The sequence below is a fragment of the Aethalodelphis obliquidens genome, unplaced genomic scaffold (genome assembly GCF_003676395.1).
Source record: "Aethalodelphis obliquidens isolate GAN/ISIS:26980383/991018 unplaced genomic scaffold, ASM367639v1 scaffold6, whole genome shotgun sequence".
Lineage (NCBI taxonomy): Eukaryota > Metazoa > Chordata > Mammalia > Artiodactyla > Delphinidae > Aethalodelphis > Aethalodelphis obliquidens.
This window is the reverse complement of record NW_020837950.1, coordinates 46,564,521-46,584,149: the sequence shown is the minus strand read 5'-3', so window position 1 is coordinate 46,584,149 and position 19,629 is coordinate 46,564,521. Positions and strand designations below refer to the sequence as shown.

The following is a 19,629-nucleotide window of genomic DNA, read 5'->3' as shown; positions in this document are numbered from 1 at the left end:
TACTTTACTTAGTATGATAATCTCTAGGTAGGTGTGGAAAAAAGGGAACCCTCCTACACTGTTGGTGGGAATGTAAATTGGTGCAGCCATTATGGAGAACAGTATGGAGGTTCCTTAAAAAACTAAAAATAGAGTTACCATATGATCCAGCAATCCCACTCCTGGGCATATATCTGAAGAAAACTCTAACTCAAAAAGATACATGCACCCCAATGTTCATAGCAGCACTATTTAAAATAGCCAAGACATGCAAGCAACCTAAATGTCCATTGACAGATGAGTGGCTAAAGAATATGTGGTACATATATACAATGGAATATTACTCAGCCATAAAAAAGAATGAAATAAAAAAATTTTATATTTTACTCTTCATGGATTTTATTGCATCAATTTTGATTTTAAAATATTGCATTAAAATATATTTCTTGATTACTGAGATTTTTGGTTTCTCTTAAATTTTGTCCCCAAGGTGAGTGTCTTATTTGCCTCACACCAGTTCCAGTCCTAACCACAAAAACTGTTTCAAAAATGAAGGTGAAATAAAGACATCACGGATAAACAAAGACTGAGCATATTTGTTGCTAGTAGACCTGGCTTACAAGAAATACTAAATAAGCCTGAAAGGAAAAACAGAATATGGAAACTCAAATCCATATCAATAAATAAAGAACACTGGTACTTACATAGGTAAATATATAAAAGTCAGTATAAATATACTTTTTCCCTCTTTTCTTCTCTTACTTATTTAAAATATCATTGCATGAAACTATAATTATAAAAATATATTGTTGAGCAAATAGCACATAAAGATCTAATATGTATGACGATAATAGTTCAAAGTGGGGTGGGGGATAGAGATATATTCAAACAAGGAAATGAGATCAAACAGTAACTAAAATCCATAGACAGAAGTGAGCATCAGAAATGGTAAATATGTGAATTAATGTAAAAGACTATATGTTTCTCCTTTCTTTTAACTTCTTTAAAAGACATAAAAATGTACGAAGAAATAATTATGACATATAAGACAATAATAGCACAGAACAGGGGAGAGAGAATTCAGTTACACTGGAACAAAGTTTAACTTTTACTGTCCTCCTCTTAGAACACTGCCTTGTGACCATGACACAGGGATGATAAGAAGCTACGTGGAGGGGCTTTGGAAGACTTGTGTTGGGAAAATATCATCAGTTTGGAGTAAAGAAAGAAAGACAATACAGAATGAAAAGAGGCCCTTGGTCCATCAGTTTTCTGAGGGCAGGAAGCAGAAATCTAGTTGAGAAAGCTATTCAGCTACAAACATAGATTTTTTTTTTTTACCAAAAAGGAAAGATGTCACAGAAAGCAGAGCTGATAGTCTGGAGGGCAGAGCCAAGGATAACTGAGAAAAATGGATTAGGGAACTACCAATAAATTGATCTAGCTGGTTGTAGGAAATAAGGCCAGTAAACAAAAATCAGTAGTTTTTCTATATGCCAGCAATACAAACTGTAAAAATAAAATTAAAAGTACCATTCTCTACCTTCCAAATACATTAAACACTTAGGGATAAATTTATCAAAATATGTGCAAGATCTGTACACTGAAAACTATAAAACTTTATTGAGAGAAATTAATGAATTGCCAAACAAATGGATAGATACACCATGTTCGTAGATTGGAAGATTCAATATTTTTAAGATGTCAGTTCTCTCATATTGATCTTGGGATTCAAGTCAATCTCAGTCAAAATCCTAATGGACTTTTTTTGGATAGAAATTTATGTCAATTCAACATGTAATATAAAACCACAAAACCCATAAGAGTCAAAGCAATTTTGAAAGAGAATCAGTAAAGTTTTGGAGAACTTAACACTACCTGATTTCAAGATTTATTATAAAGCTACAGTAACAAAAAAGGTGAGGTATTTATATAAGAATAGATGTGTAGAACAATGAAAGAGAATGAATATACTAGATATGTTTACATACATATGGACAATTTTTGACAAAGACATCAAGGTAGGTATAGTTTTTCTTTTATTTTTTTAAACAAGTAATACTGAAATAATTAGAAGATACCAGTTGTATTGAAGAAAATGAATTTTGATCCATAATACTTGACTACATTAAAAAATTAACTTGAATTGATTAGAGAACTGAGTGAAAAATTAAAACCATAAAACTCCTAGAAGAAAATATTTGGGACAGGTGAAGGTTTCTTAGGACATACAAACAAGTATTAAATATAAAAGAGTTTATAAATTAGACTTTATTAAAAACCTCTGCTCTTCAAAATATACTAAAAAGAATATGTTAAAGCAAGCTATAGACTAGGAGGAATAAAATTAGAAAGAATTTGATTTTGTTTAGTAAATTTGAGGATTTGCATGTCCTGTGATCCAGCACTTTCATTCTTAGAGATTATTCCCTAGAGAGACTCTTATATGATCCAGGCATGTGTGTGTGTGTGTGTATTTGTGTGTGTGTGTGGGGGGGGTTATTTCCATTTTAAAATCCCATTCCATCCCCACCTTTCACCCCCAGCCTTCTCCTGCCAAATGGGCACACACACACGCACACAACTTTGTTAATAGAATCTTCCTATTTCTTTTTAGTCCTTCTTTCAGGGTTAATTACCTTCTGTGCCCACCTGCCATGTTCATGTCCTTTAATCTCCAGGGGTCTTGAAGTCAAAATCCTTTTGGCGTGTGTGTGTGTGTGTGTGTGTGTACTCTATCTGCAACAGGAATGGGGATGTATGACAAAGAAAGAACAGTGTTTACAACATGCTCATGTGTCATATGGTGAAACATTCTTAAATTTGGCTTTACTGGGCTTCTCAGTTAACTTCTTGTAAATTTATTCCTAATGAACTGCACAGAGTTGACAACAGGAAAGACCATATCCCACAGCAAAACTAACTAGGGGGTGTTTCTGTCTCAGTAAGGAGGGGAGTTGTATTAGTAATGATATTTTGATGGTCTGAGGGAAGTGGCTTCATGTCCTTCTAACTTACATATATACACACACGTATATATGTATATTCTATCTGCAACAAGAATATTTATATTAATATATAATAATTATATATAATATTAAATTAATTGACTTCATTTGTTGAACACTTTTAGGATTACAGAAAAATAAGCAGAAAGCACATAGAATTTCCATATACCCCATCCTCCCCACCCCCAGTTTCCCCTTTTATTAACATCTTGCATCAGTGTGGTATATTTGTAGCAATCAATGAGCCAGTATTGATACATTATTAATAATTAAAGCCCATAGTTTACATTGGGGTTCATTCTTTGTAAGTTCTATGGATTTTGACAAATATTTACTGACATGTATCCACCATTACACTATCATACTGAATGATTTCACTGCCCTAAAAATCCTCTGTGCTCTCTATTCATCCCTCCTTCCCCCTCCCTCGGAACCTCTGACAACCACTGATCCTTTTACTGTCTCCACAGTTTTTTCTTTTCCAATGTCATAAGGTTGAAATTATACAGTATGTAGCCTTTTCAGATTGGCTTCTCTCACTTGGCAATATGCATTTAACAGAATTTTAAATAAAAACATGTGACTACAAAGTTTGTTGAAAATACCACTAAGTAAATACCACTAAGTGTAGTTTCATCATAAGGCCCCAAAACTGGTGATCAAAAAAAAAAAAAAAAACAGACAGATCTCTGCTTTCTAACTTGTTGCTGAGATAGATAATTTTTTCAGTTTTTCTTAAGCCATTAGATTAATGTTTATTGCTACTGCATCAGGTAAAAAGTGCTCTGTGAACAACCAATTTGGAGCGTCACTACAGGTCCTTATGCGGTGCTCTCTGTTTAAGTTGCATATTCTGTGCACATTTTCATGGACCAGTCGTACTCCTGAGATAAAATCTCAATGATTTTCACAAATCATTGGTTGTCAGGATATTGGTTGCGAGGATTAAATGAGAATGTGTGTGCCATGATTAAAGCAAAACCTACTTTAGGGAGTAAATATGAGGATGAAATGTAATAATACATTTTAAATACTCAGAACACTTCCTGGAACATAGTAAGTGTTCAGTAAATATTGCCTGTTATTATTTTTGGCACAACTGCTGATTTCCCTTCCTCTATAAAGGCCATTGTGTAAGAAGGAGAGTGCCCTTGAACGTTGATGGGAGAAGCAGCAAGTTAAAGAGGAAGTGGATCGGTGGTTAAGAGCTCTGGCCATGGAGTAAGGTCACATGTGTTCAAAAGTCTAGTTTTGCTAGTTACTGGCTATTGCTTGAAGTTGCTTGACCCCTCTCTAAGACTGACTTCCTCCTATGTAAATGAGGAGAGTAATAATTCCTATCTAAGTAGTTCTTTGCCAGGGGCCCTGACATTGGGTCTGCTCGAAAGCAATGATTAAGGCACCATCATGAGAGGGTTACAGCCTACACTCTGGACCATCTGGGTAAATCCTGGCCCCTTTGATTTTTAGGAATGTGATGGAGCAAGTTATTTAGTCTTTCCTTGCTTCTGTTTCACCTTTGCATAATGAGTTAATAAATGATAGCTCTAATAATTTTAGAAAAATGGAAAAAATATACAAGAAAAGGAGGTTTGGATAAAATGGGCAAGGCATATTGTGATAGAAACAAGTGTTTGAGATGTTCTCCTATTTCTGGAAATCCCTAAACCACTGTTGAGTATCACTGGCATTTATTCTCAAGTAGCAATTGTGATAGGCAGTAGTCTGCTATCACTGGACGGGAAACCAGCCTCCTGAAAACAGGTCACTTAACCTCTCTGAGTTGCTCTCCATATAAAATAAATAAGGGACATGTGCCCTACTGACCTCTCAGGGGTTTTGTTACATGATGTAGATTGTGTGTGACTTCAATGTTAATTCAGTATGCATTGAGCATCGTCATAGGTGCTATGGGTAAGAAGACCAATAAGGCAAGGTTTCTGTCCTCCCTGAGCTTATCCAGAAGAGGGAAATAAACACAACCATAATTATGTGTAATGAAGTGTCAGAGGTGTTCTCAAGGAGGTTTATACAGGGCAAAGCTTGGGCACAAATGAAACAATTGTCTCCACCTGGGGTTAGTGAGGAACGGCTCCTTGGAGGGGGTGACACCCAACCCAACTTGTGAACATGCTTGGCTTACCTCAGGGTGGCATCCAATTGAAAATGAGCTGAGGTCCTGAGGTATCTCAGACACTTTTGGATGTCATCATCTACATTTGAACTTGGAGAAACTAGTTGGACAGCTGGGATCAGTTTCAGAAGTACTAAGGCCTGGTGATGAAAATTTAAAACACTGTTTGGTTGATGAAATTTTATCATTTTATTCAGTGTTTATTTAAAGCATAATAAATGCAGAAAGACGGAAAGAATGAGAAAAATCTGACCCCCAGTGTAAAAATCGATGCAGATCATCAAGAATAGATGTTTCACTTTAAACAATAGGGGAAAGATTCTTTGGAGAACAGGATAGTCTCTTAGTTTTAAAGTATGAGTCCACAGATAACTTACTGATTACAAAGGGACAAAATATAATTTTATATTTAGGGCCTTTATAATGGAGAGATCACCACATTAACCAGGTGATGGAGCATGGCACTTCCACTAGTGGGATAGTCTGAAGTCCTGTCTCCTGATGTTATGTGATGGGAGGTATGTAGCATCACCTACAATGTGTTCTTGCCAGAAATGTTCAACTTGAACCTAAACACAAGGAAACAGACAAATCCAGAATATGGAATGTTCTGCAGGACTCTTCAAATGATTTAATATTATAAACAGAGGAATCAATGGTATAGATAAAAATTGAGGGAGTCTAAACAGGCATAACAGCCAAATGAAATAAATCAACCTTGATTAGATCCTGGGCTGAAAAAATAATCTAGCAAAAAAGACAGGATGAAACAATTGAGGAAATTTGGATATGACTGCATGTTGAATGTTGTTATTGAACTAACGATGATTTTCTCAGGTGTCGTACTTGTGTGAAGTGTGTAGAGGAATCACCTACTCTTGAGAACTGAAATATTTAGGGGTGAAGTGTCCTGATGTATGCAGCTTAATTTTTGGATGGTTGAGAAAAGAAGATCTGAGTGTGTGTATAAGGGGAGGGGAAAAGGAGGGAAGACAGGAGATCAGGCGTGGCAAAAACGTTACTACTTAATGAATCTAGGTGAGGTTATATGGGTGTTTATTGTATTGTTCTTTGACATTTTTCAATACCAAAATAAAACGTACTTCTTATTTTAAAACAAGGTTTAAAAATGGTCCTAATATTATCTTCTGCTTATTAATGTGTATAAGTATACATATAGACATATATTGTTTACCAATACAAATCATTTGCTTTGCATGTTTTTAATACAGTGGAAAACTTACCTTCTAGGCTTGTTAATAATAACATCCAACATTAGGATAATACATTACTTGGTACAAAATAGTGCTCAATAATTGCATGAATGTATGATCCTGAAAGTTACTTAAAGTATTAATCATGCGTTAATGTAAATGTATAGTTATATTCAGTTTTGCACAAATCATATAATAAACTGAAAATGTATGATTAACACCAAGGAGACTGAAACTTACATATGTACATGTGTATACCTAGATGCATACACAATTGTAATGTGTAAGTTTGGGTGTCTTTACTACTTTATCACTTCTATTATCCTGCCCTTTTTCAAGTGTTATGCAGAACTAGTGATAGCACAATTTCTGAAGCACTTCAGCTTGTATAGTTAGTTGAATTAGGATATCCTATATCACAAATAGAGACATAGAAATACATATCATTCTTATGACTATCACGTTGCTGAATACTATCTCAACTTAATAATTTAATTAAAACTTATTGCTTCAAAATGTGTGGAGACAGCCTCAATATTTTCTGTATTCTTTTCTTAGACTGACAATCTTTTGCAGAAGGAAATCCTGCCTTATCTACATGTCACTAGATCACATTGTACTATACTCAGCATAATATGGGCATAACATATTACAGTAGTAGTAATAGTAGCAGTAGTGATGGTAAGATAGGAAGACATTATTTATACTCAAAAAGTCTCAGAACACCTCAATAAATTGTTTTAACTCCCAATTTAACAGATGCTGCTTTGCACATGGTAGGCAACAGAAATACTTGTTTAATAAGGATTATTTAAATGATCTACCTTAGGACTTAAATTTAAGTTGATTTGATCAATCAGAAACACTTATTAAGCACATTCTGGGTGCCAGGCACTGTATTTGGCACTAGAGAAATAAATAAATAAAAGTCCCTATCCTTGAGTAGATCATAATACAGTATAGGGTACAAGTATACAAGTGTATATCATGCAGTATAATTTGGCAAGTGTTGTGAATTTTCACTGGTTTTGTGTAAATGCCAGAAAGCAAACTCTGCTGATGTAGATAGTATTCCCCTTCATTTTTGAAAGTCATTTTCACTGGATGGACAGCTTTTATCTTTCAGCACCATTAAGATGTTGCTCTACTGTCCTTTTGTTACACAGTTTCTGACAAAAAGTCTGCTGTCATTCTTCTCTTTGTTATTCTCTATGTAATAATTTTTTCCCCCTCTAGTTGCCTTGAAAATTTTCTCTTTATTTTTTTCCAGTGGTTTGACTATGATGTGCCTGCGTGTGTGTGGGGGGGGGGAGGGGTTTATCCTGTTCAGGGTTCTCCGTACTTTTTAGATTTATGGGTTTTTGTCTTTCATTAATTTCAGAAAATTTGGGCATTATCTCTTTAAGTGATTCTTCCCTGTTCTCTCTCTCCTCCTTGTAGGAATATACTTACATCTATGTTAGACTGATGACATCTCACAGCTCTTGGATGCTCTTTTCTGTTTCATCACTCCTTTTTGTCTTTGTGTTTAATTTTGGATAATTTTCTTTTTTCTGTGTTCAAAGTCACTGATTCTTTCCTCAGCTGTGCTTATTAAAGGAATTCTTGATCTCTTATATCATGATTTTTTTCCATTTGGTATTTTTTATAGTTTCCATTTCCTTTCTGAAATTCTCCATCTGTTTGTGCATGTTGCCCACCTTTTCCACCATGTACTTTAACAAATTATTTATAGTTATTTTAAAGTCCTTATGTGTATATATGTCCATGCCACTCTCTTACTTTGTCCCAGCTTACCCTTCCCCCTCCCCATATCCTCAAGTCCATTCTCTAGTAGGGCATATATATACACTACCAAACGTAAAATAGATAGCTAGTGGGAAGCAGCCGCATAGCACAGGGAGATCAGCTCGGTGCTTTGTGACCACCTAGAGGGGTGGTATATGGAGGGTGGGAGGGAGGGAGACGCAAGAGGGAAGAGATATGGGAACATATGTATATGTATAACTGATTCACTTTGTTATAAAGCAGAAACTAACACACCATTGTAAAGCAATTATACTCCAATAAAGATGTTAAGAAAAAGAAAAGTCCTTATGTGAAGTCCAACATCTAGGTCATTGTTTCTGGTTTTGTTAATTGATTTGTCTCTTGACAATGTGTCATTTTTTTCCTTGCTGTTTTGAGTCTTTTTTTTTTTTAATGTATTGTGTACATTGTGTGTTGAATAATAATAGACCTTGAGTTAAATAGCATCAGATCTAGGAATAGTCACTCTTCTTCTGTTAGGTTATTAGCATGGGATATTGAATCAATCTAGTCAGTATTTAACATATTATTGACTGGGGGATTTTTGCAGAAACTAAGAACTTGTGGCCAGCGATCTTTTATGTAAGTGAATATTGAAACACCCACGTTTGAGTAAATAGCAACAACTTTTTTTGCACTTAATGTATTTATTTGAAACTTTGTACATGTCTTACTAAAGCATTCTAATATTTTGTTAGAGTGTGATAGGCAGTATAGCAGGCACCTATGTGCAGGAGAACAGAACATCTATTACAAATATACCATGTTTCACTGCAATTTCCCCTGGAAGAGCAGACTCTAACACTTTCTGGCAGCATTTTTTTTTAGTCCTGTGGGTATTATTTCCTCTAGAATTGGTTCTTTTATTTTACCTGATAGTCGACAAGGTGGCTCTTTGTGGGTGGGTTCTTTTACAAATTCCACAAGACGGACCAGGTGTCACTGCATTCACCAGAATGATGAAAACTTTATGGTAATAAAATTGCATTTATAATATACACAAGTTTGGAACAAAATCCTAACAGAGCAAAATGTGAATGATAACGACAATCATAAGTTGTATAATGAACCTTGATCAATTTTAAGCTCTGACAACTTCCCACAGTGATGTTAATTGTATCACTCTCTAAAAGCGTACTAATATGTCTCCGGTCAATAAATTGTTAAGCAAGATTTGGCTTTCATTATTGCTATTGTCACCCTCAGTGAAATCAGAGACTTCAAAATCTTCCACCAGCGGATTGTCATTACCTTGTCCTTTGTGTGGGGCTTGGGGTACTGAGAAGTTTTCTTGGTATTTCTTCTCCACCCTCAGCTTTTATTCACTCTGGCTCACCTGCCTCAGTCCATGGTCTTGCCCCTCTCCCAGCTGTTGCTTATTAGTCAGTGGTGGACTTGTAGTGGGGGTAGTAGAAGTTCTTGGTTTTCCTGGTCCAGACTCAGTGTCTAGGCTTCAAAAGTGTGTCCTTCTGAGTATTCATTCCCTTACGTTCTGTGGCAGCCAAACTCTGCCTTGAATCTGTGGTGGGTTTGGGGCAGGAGAAATATTCCTTCCCCTCCCCCAGCAGGACTAAATCTTTACTTTTTTTTTTTTTTTTTCTTGCGGTACACGGGCCTCTCACCCCTATGGTCTCTCCCATTGCGGAGCACAGGCTCCGGATGCGCAGGCTCAGCGGCCATGGCTCACGGGCCCAGCCGCTCCGCGGCATGTGGGATCCTCCCAGACCGGGGCACGAACCCACGTCCCCTGCATTGGCAGGCGGACTCTCAACCACTTTGCCACCAGGGAAGCCCAATCTTTTTTTATTGGTGCAGAATACTGGTACAAGACTGTTTTCTTCACATCCTCCAGGAAAGATATCTTTTGTTTCTACCCTCCCTACAGAAGCAATGGGTCTGTGCCTCGTTCTTAGGGGCAGCAAGGAGGATTTCCTACCCACCCCCCAGGTGCTGGGGGGAAGGGGTAAGAATGTCTGTTGTCCTTCCTCCAGCAGCTTAAGGCTTTTATTTTTTATGAGAGGAGGGTCCACAGAAGCAGGCAGTGTTTTATGCCTGTTCGTCAGAGTCACCAGGTCACCACTGCAGTCCTGTGCCATTGAGGAGGCTTGTTCTCATCTCCTGCCCTGCCCTTACTCTTTCTCATAAGCATCTGGTGGAGGTTTGTGCAGAGAGCATGCGATTGCAAACTTCCCTATGTCTGGCACTTCCTGTTATTCTAAAGTGATCCGGTAACCCACTCTCAGCCTTTAGGGATTTGTTAATTTTTTCTGGTTTCTTCTTACTCACTTCTATTATAGCGCCCTTTCCGTCTATGCTTTGCCAAAGATGAATCAGTTCGTGTATCCTTGTCTCTCAGAGGGACTTTTCACTGTGGAATTCAGTTCCCTTGGTTGCCTCCTTACCTCAACTCTCACGAAAAGTTATGATTTTGTAGATAATTCTGGGGGTTTTTTTTTTGCTTTTGTTATGGTGGGATCAACATTTTGTTGTTTTTAAAAAATGAATACATTTGTTATCTTTAATATACTCATCAATAAAATGAGAAAAGGTCATTTAAAAATTGGACACCTCTGTGGTTGTCTGACTGAAGTGCAGTTACTGAAACCTGAGAATTTCATTTCAGGATAAATAAGTAGCTGAATCATGTTGGGGCTGGTATTCACAAGGGGGAAGTTTTCTTCGGGTATGGTTAGAAGTGTAGAGCATGTGAAGGCCCCATTAGCGTGTCTTTCTGGGAGTCATACAGAGAGAATATTGTTGCTCATCCTTCCAGTCTACCTACTTTATATAATCTAAAATGCTGGTTTTCTTCCAGGCATTGTTGTGATATTTTGGAGAATTACAAAGATGTTCTCTATTTGCTTTCTGTGGGTCCCAGCAGAAAGATGTCACACTGAAATAGGGTAGTTTAAGAAGAGGAGTTAATTAAGGGATGATTTACAAAGGCATAAGCAGTGTGTAGAGATATTACCAGGGAGACTGCTGTACTGCAGTGCCAATGACAGTAGGGCTCTGCTATCATCAAGGACTGAAAGGGAGAGAAGAGGGAGCAGCTGGAGAAAATTTGTAGAAAAAGAGCTGTGTTGACAGGGCCACCCAGGTGGCATTGTGACCTTTGGTTTATGGGTACAGCTTGTCCCTGGTGACCCCAAAGGGAGGGACCCAAAGGAATAAATACTTCAACTTTACTGTCCTTCCTTATCTACTGCCTGTGGTCTCTGTGGATTGTCCCCATCCACGAGCAGTGATGTGCCCGTACAGATGAGCGTCCCAGGGCACAGAGCAGTAGGGAAAGTGGAGAGTGTATCTCGAGAGGCACGTAGGAGATCTTCCGCACATCTAGGAACTCTGGATGGGACATGGAAACTCTCCCTTGTTCAGTTTTTCTACCTTATTTTGTAGACAATAGCACTTTTCAGGCTTTTCATTATTTCTTGGAAAAACTTTTAACAAGGTTTGTTTTGTTGACCAGATATCACTGGTTAAAGAAACTCCATGACATTGTACCAGATGACCTTCTTCAGAGTAGAATGAATGAATTTATAGACCAAAGTCACTGAATTAGGATGACCAACTGACTCTTCCTGAACTCTTACTGGTTCAATCTCTAAGCTGGCGCGGGAGCCTTAATTCTCTCCCCTTAGTCCTTGGGAATTCTTGTAAGGAGGATGTTATGGTAGGCAGCTACCTTAATCAGGCTACAGTACAGTCAGGGTCTGCTTGTGAGTGACCTTCTCTGTCCTGTACCTCATTCTCTGTATCTCCAGTCTCGGGGTGGGGTGATGAGCATAAGTGTCAGAAAATTCAAAATGAGCTCCTCAGCAGCAATGGCTGGAGACCCTGGGGAAGATTGGTCACTGTCTCTTGCTGAAGTCAGAGAAAAGGTAAGTTATTTTAAGCCAGACTTATAGGCAGCCCTTGAGGCAGAGAGGCAGAGCTGCAAACAGCAACAGGCCCTGCCAAGAATGACTAAGCAAGGAACAGATCAAGAAGGGAACTACTACGAGTCACAAGGCAGATTCCACAACCTTGCCTGTGCACCTACACAATCAGCAGGAACTTCTGAATATGAAAGATAATGATATCAGCATGTGGAGGGGACAGGATGCCCAAAGATACAAAATGTTCCACCAGTGGATATATACAATCCATCTTGACAGAATTACCATCTTGCCTTTTAACCAATCTGATTCTCACTTCACAGAACTGTTTTAATCGGTGGATATAAGACTGTGTGCTAGAAACACCTGAAATAGGTTAACAAAGTGATTGATAGAGTGGAAATGTATCCATATTTGTTTTGCTCCATATACTTCCATATTGTTTGAATCTTTTAATTAAAATTTTGTGTAATATTTGTGTAATTAAGAAGGAATGTTTCTATATCTCTACAAACACTGCAGAAAATATGGTGGTTCTTAATACTGGTCATGCATCAGACTCACCTGTTCTTATGGACTCTATGTTCCCCCCAGATTCACATGTTGAAACTTGCCCGCAATATGATTAGATGAGCTAACTCTGGAGCCAAACTGCCTGTCTTTGAATCCTGCTCTGTCACGTATTAGCAGTGTGATGTTAGGCCAGTTATCTAACCTCTCTGGGCCTCAGAATTTCTTCTGTAAAATGGGAACAATAATAGTACCTACCTCATAGGGTTGTTGTATTAAACACATTGTTTAGTAAAGTGCTCAGACCAGAGCCTGGCAATAGTAGAGTGCTGTAGTGAGTATTTACTATTTCATTATTTACTGATTCCAGGTGTAGATTAGTCCAGACTGACAGAGTGAGGGTCTGAGTTATGGAATGCGGTTAAAGAAGCACGCATAATTTTATTCTTTTCCAGAACCCATGGTATACTGCTGACAAAAGAGGAAGGAGCCATTTTAATCACAGTCTCAGGTAGGAAATTTAAGACACATGTGCTAATTCCTTAGAGAGTTTGGCCTTGGTTATGAAAAGCAAGCAGCCATGTTGAATTTCTTTCTACAGAATTCTGTTCCAAACTCATCCTTAAACACCTAAGTCCTTTATTTCCTATTAGTAAGTCCCTTATTTCTACCTGCATCCCAGCTCTGACCAGTGTATAGAAAAATCACAAGAGATGGTACAGAACCACAGGGTCATTAGAACGGGGACTCATTACATTACATTCAGAGGGGTGATGGTAGGCATTGTATGAACAAAGACTTCATGGGGAAAGTTGAATTTATATTGGGACTTAAAACATGAGAAGCATTTTGATTTATCATGTTGGGCATTTTATGTAGAGAAACTAGCATGAAGTGCAGAATCCTGGGGCACAGAGTCAAAAGAGCCAATGAGGAGGGAAATATTGATAAATAAGGTTAGAAATGTTTTGGGTCACAGTTTCAGATGGTAAACTTCTTCAGAATAGGAGATTTGTTCATCTTGAACTTGTCTAAGCAGCTGCCAGGTGAGCTTCCTGAGAATCACGTGCATCAGTCCTGCAGCCTGAGGGTTTGGTGGGAACCTCCCAGAGGTTCTTCATATTCAGAGAGTGTTTGGTGAAAGCACTTGAAAACTTTGTGGTGCTACAGGCTGAGATCTCCACTGACAGCCTCCCTGACCTTTGTTTCCTTCCAACCATTGTGTAAGCCTCTAATTCCCTGCATTAAAAATACTCTTACTTGGAATATATTGAGTGGCATCTATTTTCATGCCCAAACCCTGACTTGTTAAAAAATATTTTCAGAATAAATGAAAAACAATTCTACTGCATTGAAAAGTCAGTAGATATTCCACTTATGTTCATTGTTCAAGGGAAAGAAACTAACATCTATTATGAGTTGATTATGTGGCAGGCAATTTCCTGTGCATTAATTACCACCTCCCAATAATCTGTAGAGATCGGTATCATTGTCCCCATTTTATACATGAGGACGTGGCAAGAAGAGTCAAACAGTTACTCTGATTTACAAGCTAGTAATTTTCCACTCTACAGTGTTGCTTTTGGGTGTGTCAACTTTGTGTATGCCTTTGTAGATAATCAAAAACAACTTCAAGAACCACTTGAACCCTAATAGCCAAATTTTACAGGGCAGTTTTTCCTGCTCAGAGCAATAAGTCTTGAGCTTCTCCTAAATTATACCACCGAGTAGCCTACCTATAACTAACGCATTTGATTTGAAAGAAGAACAAAAGACCCCCAAAGTTAGCAGAAGGAAAGAAATCATAAAAATCAGATCAGAAATAAATGAAAAAGAAATGAAGGAAAGGATAGCAAAGATCAATAAAAGTAAAAGCTGGTTCTTTGAGAAGATAAAGAAAATTGATAAGCCATTAGCCAGACTCATCAAGAAAAAAAGGGAGAAGACTCAAATCAATAGAATTAGAAAAGAAAAAGGAGAAGTAACAACTGACACTGCAGAAATACAAAGGATCATGAGAGATTACTACAAGCAACTATATGCCAATAAAATGGACAACCTGGAAGAAATGGACAAATTCTTAGAAAAGCAAAACCTTCCAAGACTGAACCAGGAAGAATTAGAAATTATAAACAGACCAATCACAAGCACTGAAATGGAAACTGTGATTAAAAATCTTCCAACAAACAAAAGCCCAGGACCAGATTGCTTCACAGATAAATTCTATCAAGCATTTAGAGAAGAACTAACACCTGTCCTTCTCAAACTCTTCCAAACTATAGCAGAGGGAGGAACACTCCCAAACTCATTCTATGAGGCCACCATCACCCTGATACCAAAACCAGACAAAGATGTCACAAAAAAGGAAAACTACAGGCCAATAGCACTGATGAACATAGATGCAAAAATCCTCAACAAAATACTAGCAAACAGAATCCAACAACACATTAAAAGGGTCATACACCATGATCAAGTGGTGTTTATCCCAGGAATGCAAGAATTCTTTAGTATACGCAAATCAATGTGATACACCATATTAACAGATTGAAGGAGAAAAAGCATACGATCATCTCAATAGATGCAGAAAAAGCTTTTGACAAAATTCAACACCCATTTATGATAAAAACTCTCCAGAGAGTGAGCACAGAGGGAAGCTACCTCAACATAATAAAGGCCATATACGACAAGCACACAGCCAACTTCGTTCTCAATGGTGAAAAATTGAAACCATTTCCACTAAGATTAGGGACAAGACAAGGTTGCCCATTTTCATCACAATTATTCAACATAGTTTTGAAAGTTTTAACCACAGCAATCAGAGAAGAAGAAGAAATAAATGGAATCCAAATCAGAAAAGAAGTAATAAATCTGTCACTGTTTGCAGATGACATGATACTATACATAGAGAATCCTAAAGATGCCACCAGAAAACTACCAGAGCTAATCAATGAATCTGGTAAAGCTGCAGGATACAAAATTAATGCACAGAAATCTCTGGCATTCCTATACAGTAATGATGAAAAATCTGAAAGAGAAATTAAGTAAACACTCCCATTTACCGTTGCAACAAAAAGAATAAAATTCCTAGGAATAAATCTACCTTTTGTCTCTTAAGGAGACAAAAGACCTGTATGCAGAAAACTATAAGACACTGATGAAAGAAATTAAAGATGATACCAACAGATGGAGAGATATACCATGTTCTTGGATTGGAAGAATCAACATTGTGAAAATGACTGTACTACCCAAAGCAATCTACAAATTCAATGCCATCCCTATCAAACTATCATTGGCATTTTTCACAGAACTAGAACAAAAAATTTCACAATTTGTATGGAAACACAAAAGACCCCCAATAGCCAAAGCAGTCTTGAGAAAGAAAAACGGAGCTGGAGGAATCAGGCTCCCAGCCTTCAGACTATACTACAAAACTACAGTAATCAAGACAGTATGGTACTGACACAAAAACGGAAAGATAGATTAATAGGACAGGACAGAAAGCCCAGAGAGAAACCCACGCACATATGGTGACCTTATTTTTGATAACAGAGGCAAGAATATACAACGGAGAAAAGACAGCCTCTTCAGTAAGTGGTGCTGGGAAAACTGGACAGCTGCACGTAAAAGAATGAAATTAGAACACTCCCTAACACAATACACAAAAATAAACTCAAAATGGATTAGAGACCTGAATGTAAGACCGGACACTCTAAAACTCTGAGAGAAAAACATGGGAAGAACACTCCTTGACATAAATTACAGCAAGATCCTTTTTGACCCACCTCCTAGAGAAACGGAAATAAGAACAAAAATTTAAAAATGGGACCAAGTGAAACTGAAAAGCTTTTGCATGGCAAAGGAAACCACAAACAAGACGAAAAGACAGCCCTCAGAATGGGAGAAAATATTTGTAAATGAAGCAACTGACAAAGGATTAATCTCCAAAGTTTACAAGCAGCTCATGCAGCTCAATACCAAAAAAACAAACAACCCAATCCAAAAATGGGCTGAAGACCTAAATAGACATTTCTCCAAAGAAATATACAGATTGCCAACAAACACATTCAGTCCCACTACTGGGCATATACCCTGAGAAAACCATAATTCAAAAAGAGTCACGTACCATACTGTTCATTGCAGCTCTATTTACAATAGCCAGGACATGGAAGCAACCTAAGGGTCCATCGGTAGATGAATGGATAAAGAAGATATGGCACACATTTACAGTGGAATATTACTCAGCCATAAAAAGAAATGAAATTGAGTTATTTGTAGTGAGGTGGATGGACCTTGAGTCTGTCATACAGAGCGAAGTAAGTCAGAAAGAGAAAAACAAATACCGTATGCTTACACATATATATGGAATAAAAAAAAATGGTTCTGAAGAACTTAGGGGTGGGGCAGGAATAAAGACGCAGATGTAGAGAATGGACTTGAGGACACGGGGAGAGGGAAGAGTAAGCTGGGACAAAGTAGAGAGTGGGATGGACATATATCCACTACCAAATGTAAAATAGATAGCTATAGCTAGTGGGAAGCAGCCTCATAGCAGAGGGAGATCAGCTTGGTGCTTTGTGTCCACCTAGAGGGGTGGGATAGGGAGTGTGGGGGGGAAACGCAAAAGGGAGGAGATATGGGGAAATATGTATACGTATAGCTGATTCACTTTGTTTTAAAGCAGAAACTAACACACCATTGTAAAGCAATTATACTCCAATAAAGATGTTAAAAAATAAAAAATATATATATATCATTTAAAAATTTAGTAGTAAAAGAAAAACAAAGCCATTTATACTAGTTTGCTCATGAAAAAGAAGCCTGTGATCACACACCTGCTAGAAACGCAGTGGACTCATGGAGGAAGGAGAATCTAAAAGTGTATTTTTCCTGCTCTCTGTTTATAATTCAATTAGTTTATCTTTAAAGTCCACTCTTAAAAAAAGCACAAGCTTTACAGTATATTTGCTTGCTAGGTAGGCCCATTCACATATTACTCTTCTCTTTTTATAAGAACAGTATATGTTCATTACTGAAAAATAAAAAGGAAAAAGCAATCAGAGACAAGCAAAAGGAGAAAAATAGAAAACATCCATAATTCCACTTACAGATCATTATCTTCAATTTGGTGTACCTACTCTAATGTATATTCTTTTCTTTACCTTTTCATAAAAATCTTTCATTTCAAAATGCAGATATAAATATTCATTTTCACCATGAATATGATCATATCAAACATAATTTTTTGTAAAATGTTTTCTTCCATATAATCATTACGTGAAGGTAGCAGAATGTTGAAAGAAGCAGATGGTGCAGGGTGAAGCCACAGGCTCTGGAGACAGACTGCCTGGCATTGTGTCCTGTCTCTGTTGTGTGCTAGCTGTGTGATCTTGGACAAGTCCTTACCTGCTCTGGGTCTCAGCTTTGTCATCTGTAAAGTGGGGGTAATAATATTATTACATTATTATATTAACATCTTATACTATATTATATTACATAATGTTATAAGGATTAAATGACTTACAGCTTCTGAAGTGCTTAGAACATTGTACATAATAATCCTACATAAGTGTATGTAGTTTAATCAAAATCTCATGATAGCCTTTTAAATTATTAACACTTTTCTACTAATATAGTCAATTTTGTAATGGATAGTTTTTTACATATGTCTTTGCACGTTTGTCTAGTTGTTCCTTGAGATAAATTCCTAGAAATAGAATTGCTATGTCAAAAGATGTGTACCTTTTTAATTCGGTGGAAAAATTGCAAGAAAAAATTGGCATATTGTAAAGGATATGCCGATATTCACTCCCTCTCAGCAGTGATGAATCTAAATGTGGTGGTGTGTTTTGAAATCTAGCTCACAAACTTTAATTTTCATAAGAATCACAGGGAGCTTCTTAAAATAGTAAATTCTCAAAACTCACAGAGATTCAGTAGTAGATCTGGGGTGAATTCTTGGAATCTGCATTTTAAAAGAATAAATAAATAAGCTTAGGTAATTCTGATGCAGGTGGCTGATGGATTGAGAAATACTGTATCTTCTCTTTGGCCGCTCTTCTGACACTGACAACTACAAACCCACTGATGTGATAGGTTCATCAAAGACAATTCTATAGGAGCTGGCCATAAAATATCATATTTTACAAGCCAACTAAAAAACATGTGTTTTTTCTTTATATGGCACAAAAAGTTAACCCTTTTTAAAGTTCTCAAAATTCTAACAGCTAAAGCAAATTTTGCTATTTTGCAAATTTGCATGTTTCTATTAATGACAAATGGTTGGGTTATATCTCCGTATCTTCTCCTACATAATTTTTCCAATGTAAATCTCATCGTTCCAAATGTAATTCTTATTCCACAGATATGTCAGACTTCTCTAGAGTGTGCCAAAGTACAAAACAGAGCAAAACAGAACCAATTTTCCAAGTGTGACATAAAGTCTGTAGTTAGCAGTTTGGGATGGTTGGACAAGCCTAAATACTCAATTTTTGTGCATGTAAGCCTTTTTGGTGTGGGTGTGTACCACGCTTTGTATTTTCTTAAGCTACCAGTCTAATTAGTTTGTTAGCTCCCCCTTCTCATAAAGGCTGGTTACAAAAGGTTGTGAAGTCACTGAGTGCCAACATCAGGAGCAGCTGTTGAGAAAACAAGGCTCCCTGGGGTTTGTTAAAACTAGCTAAACAAAAAGTTGGGGAGGAAAAGGCCACCCATTCAAATTAATAAAACAATCTCACACCTTTTAACATCAGCACACTTATAAATTAGTCTAGGTGGAGGCTACCTTTACCTTAAAATGATATGGATACATTCTAGAAGCTGGGAAATTGTTTTTAACAGTTTGCTTCTGAGCTGATCGTCCTGCCAAATGAGTAATATTTAAAGAATAATCACTGTTTTAGAACATGTCAGAGTTTTGCTCCACTTGATTACATGGGCTCTGTGATCTGATTGCAACCATTTTCTCAAAATGGGCTCCCTTCCCTCTGACTCCATAAGGGCATGTTTCTCTCTCCCCATCCTTCTTATGTCTTTTGACTGCCAACCATACCAACTCTTTCCTTCTCACTCCTGAACTCATGCTGTTTCTCTCTACT

The 19,629-nt window shown here is 37.2% G+C and overlaps 1 long non-coding RNA gene across 1 annotated transcript in view; it reads left to right on the top strand.

The window, feature by feature from the left end:
- Positions 1–19,629, top strand: part of LOC113619016 (uncharacterized) — a 148,107-nt gene that overhangs the window by 48,076 nt on the left and 80,402 nt on the right. The window contains exon 2 of the long non-coding RNA XR_003432248.1: positions 12,991–13,046. This is a non-coding gene — a long non-coding RNA (uncharacterized LOC113619016). The remainder of the gene's footprint in view (positions 1–12,990; positions 13,047–19,629) is intronic.